The sequence below is a fragment of the Urocampus carinirostris genome, chromosome 12 (genome assembly GCF_059441175.1).
Source record: "Urocampus carinirostris isolate Australia breed hairy pipefish chromosome 12, RoL_Ucar_1.0, whole genome shotgun sequence".
NCBI classification, from domain to species: Eukaryota; Metazoa; Chordata; class Actinopteri; order Syngnathiformes; family Syngnathidae; genus Urocampus; species Urocampus carinirostris.
Genome location: NC_142360.1, coordinates 9,549,848 through 9,563,801, shown reverse-complemented (window position 1 = coordinate 9,563,801; position 13,954 = coordinate 9,549,848). Strand labels below are relative to the sequence as shown.

The window sequence follows — 13,954 nt, the reverse complement described above, 5'->3', positions numbered from 1 at the left end:
TCAACCTCCATGGCTCCATGCCCTTACAAACTGTCATATTTCCCCTACAAAATAATCTTACACCATATTTTTCAAACGTTTTTATTTATGTAGTTTAACATGTTATATTGTACTTGTGTTTCGTTATATCATATATATTGTTAATTAACATTTTGTTGTGAGATCCTGAGTTTCTCGACATGAATGAGGTTTATTATAAAAAAGTTCAAATATTAAGTAGATTGGACGTTCACTGTAGAAGGAAAAAAATACATGCAAATATAATTAAATAGAAGAATACATTTTCTTATTCAAATTATGAATTCATTTTCTGCATTAAATTATTGTTGGTAATATACTGATTAAAGGGATAACTACAAACCTGTCTTTTTTCATTTTCTCATTTTATACTTCCTTTTTTTCTTAACTTCTTTGTACAACATAATAAACATAATGCATCAAAGCAAGTGAGCCGTTTGAGAGCTGGCTCTCTTCAATAAGTTGAGCCAAAAAAGCAGTTTCTCTAAAAAGAGACGGACTTCCTTTCACTACATCAACGGGGGAAAAAAAACGATACCGAGATAGAGGCTACCGCGGCGATCTCGTTTGACTTGATTGGTTTGCCGTTTCGTGATAGTCGGTGTATACCGGATGGTACCCATCATTGACAAATTTGCGGTTTTCCGTACAGATTTTCTCATACGTCGTACACGTGTTAAAATTCATAATAAACGTACTTTGTACGGCAAAACCGTACAGGTTGACAGGTATGAAATATTTCGCTATTATGGCTTTTTACCAATAAGCATGACTTCGTGTAGTTCGCTACAGTAACGAAACATTTTTTTTACTCGATTACTTGAGAGGGTTGTGAGGGGGTGGGGCTTTGGTGGCTTCCTCCGTCACGTCTCCCGCCCTGATTGGTCGCTTTGTACCGCTGCAAGATGGCTGCGTTGGCGCCCTCACTTGATAGCGGCATCCTGGCGCGATGACGCAAGCCGACGAGCTGAGCGGAGCCACACACTTCACCCGCCTTCAGTCCTCTGAGGCTCGCACTCACGTCCCCGCCCGACCCGCTGTCGTGCCCGGAAGGATACGGAGCCCCTCCGCGGCTTCCAGCCGGACTGGCGCCTCTTACCCCGTAAGTACTTTTACCTTGTCTCCCCAACTCCTCCATGTGCTTTCTTCTTGGTGACTGACCGTTTCGGTCAGCGTTGGTTCGCCGTCGACACCCCGGTCCACCCTCTCCTCTCTCCCCTCTCCCCGCCTCGCGAGGCCCCCTCGCCGAGTGGGGAGCAGTACTCAACAGATGGAAGGAAGCCACCGGGGCTGCTTGCTGTTCGGCGGAAACCAAAATGCCGCGCTTCGTTAGCTTTTATCCAAAAATATTCCGCCGTATTTGATACACGAACATCATTCGAAACGACATTAAAACAAAAACGACACTGGAAAGTTTTGACATTTATCTTTTCTCTCCAAACTCTTATTTATCCAGTGGCTTGTTTGAATATTGATAACCCCTGCATTGAAAACAACTATGTATAAGATTCTTTAAATTTACGCTTGTAAGCAGGGGTCTAAAACTCAATTTAGCTTGGGGGCCGCTGGAGTTTGGGTCGGGGTGAGTTTGGACCAAATGTTTTTTTTCATATAATAAAGTTTGGATAAACACATTCCACAAATATCATTTTATGTAATTCCGTTCCCAAAATAAGATCCGACAAAACCCCCACGAGAATTCCTGTGAAAATCAATCACATAGTAATAAAACTAGTCCATAATCAGCTGGGGCTGCACTTAAAGGGACAGTGTGTATAAGTCAGTGCTTCCTTGGGGTAACATGAACGCAGATTTGAGAAGGAAATTAAATGATTTTAAGATGAAGTGTTTGAGGAGTGTGTTAGGAGTGACAAAATTGGATAGATTGAGAAATGAAACCGTGAGGGACAGAGCTGGAGTAGTAGTGGAACTGAGCAAGCGTGTAGATAAGGCAGTACTCGGTTGGTTTGGCCAGGATGGATGAGGAGCAAATGTTGAGCAGAAGTAAATGGAAGGACATCAAGAGGAAGGCCGCGATTGACAGGGATGGATGGTGTTATGAGTGCACTGCAGGAAAGAGGTCTAAATATAGTGGAAGCTAGGGCTCTTGTTGGTGATAGAAATGAGTGGAGAGGTGTTGTAAAGGGATAGTGGGATGTTTAGACGCGTTCTAAGGGATGGGCAGGACACCTGTATGATGCGGCAGAGGTAAACTAGTGAAAGCGGCCGGGCCCTGCTGTTGGACAGAAGAGTGTGTTGTGTCACCCTAACCCGTGTGACATGCCTGCTTTCTTGCGTCACATTTCATCTGGAGGGACGAAAGCATGACCAACTTAGGTGCCGAGGTGCTTAACTTGTTTAGATGTTTGGGTATTTGGGTTGGCCATGGTCCAAGAATTTTCGTGTGTTTTTTTTTTTTTTTGCTACTTTTTCCCTTTTTTAAAAAAAAATCCTTTATTTTTCTATGTGTTTGTCTTTCTGTTGGTCACCCCTCTCGAGGGATTGACCAGGGTAGATACAGTTTTCAAATAGTCATAGGTTAAAAAATTTGTATTTACATAAGCTTTGCGTAGAGAGCGATTACCACTGTCTGCCATCTTGCTCTTAATAGGTAACCCCAAAAGAAACCTGACGAAAGGTTTGGCTAAAAAATGGAAGTAAAATTGTGCAGTTATGTCTCTTTGAATACCTGAAAACCTTGCTTCAAAGGACCGGATTAGAATTGAACCAATAAAACAATTTGGCTTCTTTCTGTTGTTTCATCGACTGATCGTCCAAAAAAGAGACTAAACTTTTAGTTATAATTTTTCAAAATGCAAATATTGGTTATTAGGTCTGAAAACGATTATTAAAGGAACGTTGGTTGACCACTAGATTTCCCTGCTAAGTATAGTGCAAATGTAAAGTGCTAAAAAGCACAAGGAAGACCGTATACTACGGAGATGCAAGGTTAACAAACAGCACTATTTTTATTTTTTTGCCTGGCCTTTTGTAAGATTTTTGGGGTTTTGTGGTCACCCTTGGCAGCAAAACATCCATACATCCTTAAATAGATAAAATACCAGTTGAAAATCAGGTAGCAGTGTATTTTTTTTTACTTGATACTATGCTTTAGTTTGATGGTAATTTATAGATATTGTCCAAATTATTCAACATTTATTTTAAATTTGTGAACTTAGGTTAATGTCAGGGACATTGTGTATTTTTAGCCACTAGATGGTGCTGTATCGTGTGGTGCAACCAAAAACAAGTGCTAAAGAGCTCAAGTAAGGATATAAACTAAGGAAATTCAAAGTGACTAAAAAGTACTATTCTTTTACCGAGCTTCCCGCAAGTTTTTTTTTCAATACGCGTAGCTGCAAGATGGTGGACAATCGGCTTCCTCTAGGTGAGCCTCATGTTATGAAAAAAATAGATTAATACACACTGTCTCGCTAACAAAAATGTTAAAATTATTCATTAATTGTAGCAGCTATATCTGTTTCTTAGAAGTGCATAAATTAATCAGTCCCACTCCAGGCCGTTTTTTTGGGGGGTATGGGTTTACTCCCTCACATGAAATAGATGGTACTGGTTTCCATGGATACTAGTAACAGGAGAAGCCTTTTGATTAGACTCAGATACAGCATCTTCATCATCTGGTCTCTGTTGTCTTTCGATGTTAAGCGTCAGTCGCCCTTGAGAGAGGAGCCGGAGCACTGATGGGCAGCGGCGTGTGAATATACCGATTCTGGGGAAAAACTTTTGTTCCTAAATTATGTGTATCTATTTACTGTCACATCATACAATACACATTGCATCACTTGAGGCTTTCATATTTTTGTTGAAAGACAAAGTAAGCAAACTCTTTTCTTGAATATAGTTTTTTCAATACGCGCTTCTCAACACTATATTTTTGTAAATAAATGTTCAACTTCATGTCACAATTTAGTACAGACGCTGCCCTACTTACGAATGAGACGATGGTTCGTAAGTTGAATTTCTTCGTAAGTTGCTTCAGTGCTATGTTTTGTATGTTTAAGGTTTATATAAGTATGGTAAAGGCTTGTATAAGTAACCTGTATTGTTTTGTACCAAAAAAAGCATTTCATAAAATAATATGCTCTATAAAGATAAAGTTAAGTTTTAACTTACTTTTGGAAGATGAGCTTCAAGAGTTAGGCGGCTTCCTCTTCAGTGGTAAAAAGCGATCCAACCATTTTCTGAACCGTATCAAGCTTTCTTATTCCACTTTCATTTTTAATGAAAGTGCTCACCTCTTCTTCTCCCTTTACGCCAACCAAATTGAATTGATGCACGAGATCTTAAACAATGAAAATGTGCTGGAGATACAGTATAAAATGTTTACACACGAACTAGGAAGAGGAAGCGGATTTCTTCTTCAGGGTGGGCTGGGTGATCTCTCACAGCGCCACATGCCAGTAGTGGAAATAAGCACTACAGTAACATCCTGTACCCGGAAAAATTTGCACACAATACATAATCCAACTTACAGAAATGTCTGAATATTTTTCGACATCCTGAAAAAAATGATTGTATCTACCGTTTTTCGTAAGTCCAATAGTCGCAAGTAGGGGAGCGTCTGTATTTGTTTATATTTTGTGTGCATGCTTTTCTTATAAGCTATTCATCAATCAATCCAAATGTGAAAATGTAATGATTCTTGATCAAGCCAGTTGTTTGCGGTCATTCATTATGTTAGGTGCCATTGACTGCTATAGACGTCAAAACTCTAAATTTCAATAAAGGTGATTGTTTTGTAGGTTGAAAGTTTTAGCCCCAAGGCAGTGATTTAGTATTACCTTGGACAATATCGATTTGACATTTTTTGATAGTTCAACTAAATGATCGACATTATAATCAGCAAATGGAATAACCGTGCATTGCTTTTTTTAATTTGTTTTTCTGGTGTCTGGATACGTTTCCATAATGCTGAATTTGTTTTTTGGGCTGGAGAACAGCAGACTGTTGTGATGTATTTAAACACAAGGCGCGGCCATTCGAGCTGTCAAGGTCCCTCAACACGATCAACAGCGGATTACGGCGTCTACTTGATGGCCATTGCGCAAACCCCGCCTTGTGTATTGTGCCCTCATCTATAAATTTCCCTGCTGATTTATCCCTTCTGTCTGAGTCCCTCTTTCTTTCAATCATTCATTTTCCATCTCTTCCTCTTGTATCTTCCCTTGATCTGCTTGACCCACCTGCTACCTTTGAGATGGGATGCTGAGATGATTTTCAAGACATGATTACATTGTTGTAAAAGAACAGTTTGTGACCATACAGAGCTACCAGATATCACACTCCAGTTAATCGCAAATTATGCAATATGTATTTCATATGAAGACTAGGAAAATAAGAAAATCAAGCAATAGCATTCATTTCTGTGCAGGAAAAATTGATCGTTACAAAAAACGCTGATTGTTTTGAATAATAAAGGGACTTTGTGTATTGTTTAGTGCCTCCTAGAGACAAAAAACGTTCATTCAAGCAAAAAACCCTAATTGATTTGAATAATAAGCAAAAATAAATGAAGTATGATTAAAAACGTGCATTATTGAAAGTTTAAATTGCATTCGTTTTCGAAAGCATGAGGCTAATCTTGCCTCTAAAGGTAGCATCTTCGAATACCTTTTGTTGCTTTTGGGGGTTCAGAGCGTTTGGTGGAGTGGATGGTTTCGAATACCTCAAAATTGAAAGATTTCATATACCTAATTAGGTTCGTCAAGCTGTTTGTCTACAACTTTATTGAGGCACAGGCAGTAAAAGACAGACTGTTAGGCCAATCATACTGCAAAAGTAGCAAAACCATTAAATGTAACCCACGATACATAGAGGTTTTACTACGGTTTCCCTTTAAACAGTCATATTTGCACAGTGAATTTATTAAGGATCGCAATTTTTTTAGTGGCAGTTGTTACTTTTTTTTAAGTTATGACATTGTTTAAGAACCAATTTCAACCTCAAACTGGCACTCTTAAATGCTACTCGGAAAAGAATTGTCTAAATTTGAAAATTCCCCATATCCATTATGAAATATGATTTTAAATTTTTGGCAACTCTGCTCCAGCGCCCCCTGCGACCCTTCTGAGGAAGAGTGTCTGGATAATGAATGAATGTTTATAATTATATGTTTTGACAATTGCCCCCACAATCCATTGTTAGTCCCAACCTCTTTGTTATGACATACCCACTTCCGGATGACAACATTCCAGATGATCTCATTGCCAGGCAAACAGTGACTAGACAATAGTCCCACCGGCCAATGTTTTGCTTGCTGAGACAATAAAAAATGTATATATTAACTTTTTTCTTTTTTTGCGTAAGCCAAATCAATACAAAAAAATATTAGTTCCGTCTGGAGTAGGGTTGGGTGTCTCAGAAATGACACTGCCTGCCGTGAGCTTGGACTTTTTTCCTCAAATGGTTTCTCTGTGCCCCGCTGAGTCTTTTACATACCTCTAAACTTGTATGTTTGTTCTTGCTCATGGTGCTGTTGCGGATAGGATGGGTTTTATTTTCATCCTACATGTTTTTAATTACTCAGCATAAGAGTCCCATTGAAAGTGGCTTTCTATATCAAGTTTTACCTGATTTCAATTTAAGATACTCCAAAGATAAGGGTTTCAAATTCTATTACTATAATACTGAGTCAAGAGATACCTGGACAGATCGACAACAGCTCAATGGCGATTGGTTTCTCTGGTGTGTTTCCCAAGCCCACTGAAGCGGTTAGGTGTGACAAGGGTGCCCGAAGAGAAAACCCTCTTAAGTCAGCGTAACACAATCCCGCAGGCTTGCATGTCTTCTCTGCCCTTCAGGTGGCTTCCCCTTGTGGTAAAAAATCGTTCTTTCTATAGCTACATCGTTGCTGAGGACCTGGGTTCATGGTGTGCTGGAGGAGTTCACGATTTGTTATCTGGTGCCCTCCCACTACTTGAATTCTCAGATTATCGGGTGTGCCGTTGGAAATGATCCAAGTAGAAGAAAGGCTGTGTATCGATTCTCACGGTTTCAATTTCGATTCACAAGAATTTGATCCAATATCGAATATAAAAAAAAAATCATTTTCTTACGAATTATATAAACACTACTTTTGATACCAAACAAAGGTATTTAAAAGGCAGTAACGTGTGGTGAGCTGTGTGTCTGGTGAGGCATTCAGATTTACAAATAAATGAACCTACATGTTATTCAACACTTAACTGGCAGAGCCAGAAAGCAACATATTAACACTAGCATAATGTTCTATTGTCTTACCTTGACTTAAATGAAGTCTATGCACAGCTCCTTTTCAATAAAGGCATCAATAGATAGGTAATCCTCCATTATGTAAAAAAGTCAAGTAATGTGCAAATAATTACTGAGTGGGTTGACATGCTGTCTGTTTGCTAATTTTAACACTAATTCTATTGTTTGGGGCTGACATGTGCGCCAAATAAGAATCCTTGTTCTCACTATCACCCTCTGCCATGAGGCAAGAAAACTGTGTGCTTCAGACGCTCAGCTCAGTGATACATTACATAACAATTGTGTTAATGATATTCATAGTGTGAAATTTTGACGATTTAGAAAAGATAACTAAAAAATTGTGAGGTTAAATGAGAAATAACTTTAACACTAAATAAATATAACCATTTGACATATTTTTCAATGCTTAAATGGCTTTTTATTTTTGTTCAATACTATTTTCATACTTGTATTTCAACAAACACTGTTACATTGAAAACGTTAAACTACACAATACTGACTTTTGAATTTCTGATGTCTTAAGTCTAATGCTATAAATCTCTCAACCTTCATGTAGGAATGCACCTTAATAATTGGGTCAATTGGAATATCTGCCAGTTCAATGCTAATGCTAGGTCTGGTGAGAATAGTTAGGGAAGCTGATCACAAAAAATATTGACTCAATTTATTTTACCCTTGAGGCACCATTGTTACAACCAGGCTAATATTTCCTAACTGTAACACTGTTGAATTTATTAAAAACTGCTGGGGACCTTTTCAATGGTCTTCTGACCTTCTAGAATTCAGTAGATTTTTTTCATGGTGCAAAGTTTATACCAAACATTTTTTTTTCAATTAAGCACAAGTATGTAAATGTGTTGAAATATTCCATGTGCAGAAATTTTGTCTCAAAGTTGACCCATCTGGCTTACTTCTATAGCTGTGACAACATGGAAGGAACACAAAACTTTCTTAATGAGAAATCCCATTAACACAACATGTGAGGCAGCTCTGAAACAGACAACAATTGTAGTGAACAGCAATTGCATACCGTTCATATTGGGTTTGGAGAAATTGAAACTTTGCTTACCTTGTCGCTGGGGACCTTGACTGTTTTGCCAGTTTTGTGCTTCGACCTCCAAAAGCTGTGTAGCTTAAGTTTACCTGCCACCATTACAGCAATCCTTGTTTGCCTTTGCCTTCTTTTCGATAGGTGATAGTGGGTTCTTCTTTTTTTTTTTTTCACTGCATGTGCTACAGTTGGTATAATTTGGTGTGGCTAGCTCCCTGTTAGCTTTGGGGCTGTCGAGGGCTTTCCTATTTATTTTGCTCCAGATTGGCACTCGTGGGCTTTCTACCTTTTGTTCTTTGGCCGAAGAGCCTTGCTAAGCGCCGGTTTTGCTGTGTTTCTTGATTCGTGTTTATCTCCGTAGCCGTTTCCGCTTTTCGTTATTGGTCCGGTTAGCCTAGCTGCTCACTGCGAGTTTTTTGGACTGTGAGCTTCGCGTATTTCCGCCGAGACTTCTGCCGCTTTTTGTTGATCAGTCCCTTTTAAACCCCCTTGGCGACTCTCCATGTGTTTTTCTTTCTTGCCAGTTAACCCCTTTTTAGCTGCCCGCCCTTTGTTGTACCATTACTGCGTCCACCAGCGACGAAACACCTATGCATTCTCCACAAATCTACCAAAACATTGCCTTAAAAAACTCTTAACCTCTTCGACTATTTGACACGTAAAACAATATGGTGACTGGCTTACTAGAGCACCGGTGTTCCTCGTATGACATCACAGCTCAAAAGTCAAAGATATGAGACCTTCCGTCTTCAAAATACATTGTCTCGTAAAGTAATTGGAATAATATATATATATATATATATATATATATATATATATATACAATTTAATATATATTAATACAGTATATTGTGCGAAAAAACATGCACTATTTCCTTTTAAAGCAAACTCAATTGAGTTAGGGGACGCTAAAGCTAGGTTCTGGCTGAGGTTGGGCCAAATATGGGACAATGTCCTTACAGTGACAGTGTTTAGTATTTGTCCACTAGATGTTGCTGTGATATGTAGTGCAACCAAAAAATTAGTCTAAAAAAGACTACGAAGACTGAAAGTGAGCAAAAAAGTAGTTTTTCTTCCATTATCTTACCCAGCCTTTCTTAAAGAAATACTAAAAGGGAAAACTATTTTTTTTTTTTTCAAAGAGGAACAAAAAAGTGAAAGAATAAGAAAAACAGTCAAAAAAAGAAAACGTGAATAAAAAGAATAATGGAAAAGTAAGCGGAAAAAGGAAAAATTGAGAAAAGGAAAGGAATTAAAGAAAAGCGGGGGGAAATTCTCTTTTCATTCTTTTTATTTTAACCATTTTTCTCTTATTTTTGTTTTTCTCTGTGAAAAAAGTAAAAGTTTTTGCCCCTTTCATTTTTCTTTTCTCTTTTCAAAAGTAATAAGGTGCGATTTGGTCACTTCGAGTCTCCGTAATTTGTCTTCTTCCTTTGTGCTTTTAGCAGTCGTTTTCGGTGGCACAGCAGATTACATCTAGTGGGAAAATAATACACACTGTCCATTTAACTTTCCTGTTAAGGCCGGGGCTTCAAACTATTATCCTAGAGTTCTGCAATTGATGCAGTATTCCAGATACATTTCCAAGGAATGTAAAGCGAACTTATTTTTTGTTTAGTTCCTGGTTCATGTTGCCTCCTTGAGAAAGTTTCATGTCCTTATCCCACTTACTAATAATTTCGTTTTTAGCACCTTAGCTTAAATTAATTGACGTGATACTGACTTATTTCGACAAAAATAATAACACGGCCGTGTTGAGACGTGAACTGAGGCACTCGGGCGAGATGAAACCTTCCCTGGAGCGGCACACTCGCCAATTAACTCTCGGATTGATTAATTTCCTTCAGATGAGATCATTTTGAATGAATAATAATGGCTTGCTGCATTCTTGCTTTTTGGTTTTTAGTTGCCGGCAGCTGCAGTAGTCACGATTTGAAGTGACTAAGGAAGAAAAAGCGCAAATATTACTGCCGTTGCAAGGGTTTTTGTGTAAACAAATACATGTATGCATAAATAGCAGTTTGTATTCGAGAGTAGAAAACACAACAATCATTTGAATGCAAACACCCATTTGTTCATTTCAGTATGTCACTATTTCCATCAACCTCATTTCCTGAGAAGAAATGGAAAGAGAACCATTTACATATGTTTTTTTTCCTGGACAATTTAAAAAAATAAATGAAAATAGTTAAAAGTTGGCCCCAAAAACTTTTCAATAAAGAAAATAATCTTGGAAATTTTGTGGTGGTATTGTGCTCATAGTAACTGATAAATGATTTCAAACCTGGACGCATGTATTCAACAACGTTTGTCACTTTTAACGCTTATTTTGAGATGAGAAAAATATCAAACGAAGTTTGATACCGATTTTAATAATTAGGGGCTCGCATTACCCACAAATACTAGATTTCCTCCACAACCTTCTCACCTTTTTAGCCCTGCCCCATTTTTATTCCTGAATATAAATAGGAATATAACGTATAGATATCTGCATACATATCCATAAATGCAAATGAGAAAAACTGGATAGGTCGCCAGGCCCCCTGGCCAAATTTTTGAACTCCAATAAGTTTGCCCCCCCCTGCCCGAGGCCATGCCCCCTTAAAGGCACACATCACACAAATGGATGATGTTACTGCATCCCAATGGAGAGAATGTAAACAGACTCTCAGGCTACTCTCTCTTTGGGTGCCCATCCACCCCCTCCCCCCATAGTATTTACTCAAGCCTAGCAGCAAATGCTGCAGTGCTTCCCTGGGCCCACTCTAATAACTCCATCAGCCTGACAAGCAATCTCACAGAAGCGTGTCAATTTACTCCCTGTGCTTAGAAATCTCTACATTTTCACAAGAATATTTAGCTAGTCACGAAAGTACTTCATCTACATGTTGTAATTCTTACTCGGTCCATTTTTGGAACCAATGATTTTCTGAGGGGGTTAGGGGGCTCAGTCACACAGGAGCTTCTCTGTTTCCAAGCATGAAAAAAACTGCACGGTGATTGACAACATGGGACTTGTTGCATAGCTGTGGCATGTGCTGCAGAAGATTGTCAACTCGTTACACACACACGCTAGCATACGAGCGCGCTCTGGCAGCATGCCCGTGTTTTCACTGCAGGCCCCTCAAAACCACTTCATCTTAAATGGACTCTTTACTCTACATTAGGCATAGGCAAACCTAATGAGTCGCATGTTGCCACGAGTTGAACAATTTTGGGCTGAGGGAACAAAATGATTGATTTGATATTTCACTTATCTACCGATACAGTCTCAAATCGGATACTTCAACAAACAAAACAAGAGATCATGAAGGCCGATTTTTATCATATCTTCGCTGCCATTTCAAAATGACAGCTTTCCATTTTTTGTGGGCAATTTTCTTTTGACTGTTCATTGTAATCATTCCGTCCATCCATTATCTGCATCGCTTATCCTCAGTTGGGTCGCAGGGGTGCTGGAGCCCATCCCAGCTGCCTTTCGGGCAGTGGGCAGGGGACACCCTGAACTGGTTGCCTGCCAGTAGCAGGGCACACAGGGACAGGCGACTCACTCAACTTGGACCGGGCAATTACCCTAACATTTATGTTTTTGCAATGTGGGAGGAAACCAGAGAAACCAACGCAAGCACGGGGAGAACATGCACACTCCACACAGGAGGTTCGATCTCATGACCTCAGAACTGTGCCGCTCACACGCTAACCACTGCGCCGCCGTGCTGCCCTGTAATCATTCCATTCATCTAAAATAATAATTAACACAGATGGCAAAGTAATTTTAGTATAGCAGCAACAATATGCATTTATGAATAGATAAACACATAGATGTCTACATGTTCATGTTTTATTTTTTTAGTTTTTGGGCACATCCAAAGTCCAGCCCGGGGGTAAGTTATGGCCCGTGATCAAATGTTTACTGACCCGCAGCCTTGGTCATAAAGTAAATAATATGTGGCCTGGCAGTAATATTGTAGTATAAAATAAATTTGTACAAAAGAAATTCCACCAATTCACTAGATGATTGCATTAGCCCTTTGGCAGTGTCTGAAACTTGTGACAAAAAGTTACCGGACACCAGGGCAGACAAACTTGCCTGCCCAGCCATAAAGTTACCTGCCCCATTTTTCACAACTTGAAACACAATAAGATGACTTATCGCAAAAAAAAAAACAATGTTGCAAAGTATTAAGGATTGATAATCGGAATATATAACAGAACGACACTTTACATTTAAGTTTATCATCTATCTATCTACCCAGGTCATATCCCTCGAGAGGGGTGACCGACAGCAAGACAAACACATACAATTTTTTTAAAATTATAAATCTACTTGTAACATTCATCGCATGTATATGACATGGCTGTTTTCCATCTGCCATCAGTATGTACCTGTATTTACTCATCTTCATTCATGCAATGTTTGCATTGCGTCGTCTGCTACAAGCCACGTGAACTCCTCTTTTCACGATGTTTTTCATGTATGTTTACGTTTTGTAGCGTCATTAATTTTGTTAGCTTCTTTTGAATTTTCTTCTAGGGCTGAGGTTTTTGCTTGATTCCTAACCACTTCTTAATGTTTCTTGTGTTCTCTGAGCGTCTACTTTGGAAAATGATATGCAAATGCACGACCTTATAACGCTCGGGAAAGTCTGGAAGCATGAAGTTATTCGATGCAGGCTTCTGATTGGCTGCCGAGTATTCAAATTGCTAAAAGAAACGAAATTCAGAAATTTCTAAACCGAAGATTTCGAAATCTGAATAAAGCAAACGTTTGATTTGGGGGAGGGAAAAAAAAGATTTTTTTTTTTTCCTTGAAAAAGTTGTCAGCCACCCGGGCAGAGCTGTTTTGTAAGTTGTACGCCCGACGTAAAAGATGCACGCCCCGTGCGTCCGGGCAGACGTTATTTCAGACACTGCCTTTGGCCACCTTGCCTTTGGCTTTTGTAAAATTTTAGCCCACCCAATTTCCAAACTGACCACTGTAAATAAAAAAAAAAAAAGGGAAGTTGACTCTGAGAGTCGCTGCTTCCAGGACAAGTGGATATTGGCGAATTTTTTTTCACCAAAATCTGAAAAAACTGCGTCTGTCTAATTTACCAAGTGACTGTGTCTATTTTCAAAGAATATATTATCAAAAGGCACTGCCAGACCTAACGGGTTGACTACGATAAGCTGGAAATAAACTCAGTAAAAAAGTGAAGAAACATGGACCTGTTTCAACTGCACAGCAGGACTTTTTCATAAGACGCTGCAGGTCAAATGAAAATGGTACGAAGGCGAGCCAAGGGGACGCGACGCTGATCACTAAGCACTGCAAACCTATCACAGAAGGTGAATTTATGAGAATCAAAGAATGCGAAGCTGAATGGTCAGCCCTCACACATTTGCAGATTACCAAATCCGGCCCAAAAAGTTTGGAGACCCCTGACTTAGACCATTGAATTTGGGTTTGAAACACTTAAAGCAAAGTGACATATCATATCCCTTTTTCAAGCAATAAATCTGATAATATGCGTTGATTAAATCAAACCAGGGCTTTTGTTGTTTTTTTTAATGAAATTTGTTACTGTAAATACTGTGTATTGATCAAATGAATAAATAAGTAAAACATGGCAATTACAGAAAAATGCAGCTATT

The 13,954-nt window shown here is 39.0% G+C and overlaps 1 protein-coding gene across 1 annotated transcript in view; it reads left to right on the top strand.

The window, feature by feature from the left end:
* Positions 1 to 919: 919 nt before the first annotated feature.
* Positions 920 to 13,954, top strand: part of LOC148354883 (uncharacterized protein C1orf21 homolog) — a 44,652-nt gene continuing 31,617 nt past the window's right edge. Inside the window, exon 1 of the mRNA XM_088349780.1 lies at positions 920 to 1,120. The gene's annotated coding sequence lies outside the window, so the exon portion shown is untranslated. The remainder of the gene's footprint in view (positions 1,121 to 13,954) is intronic.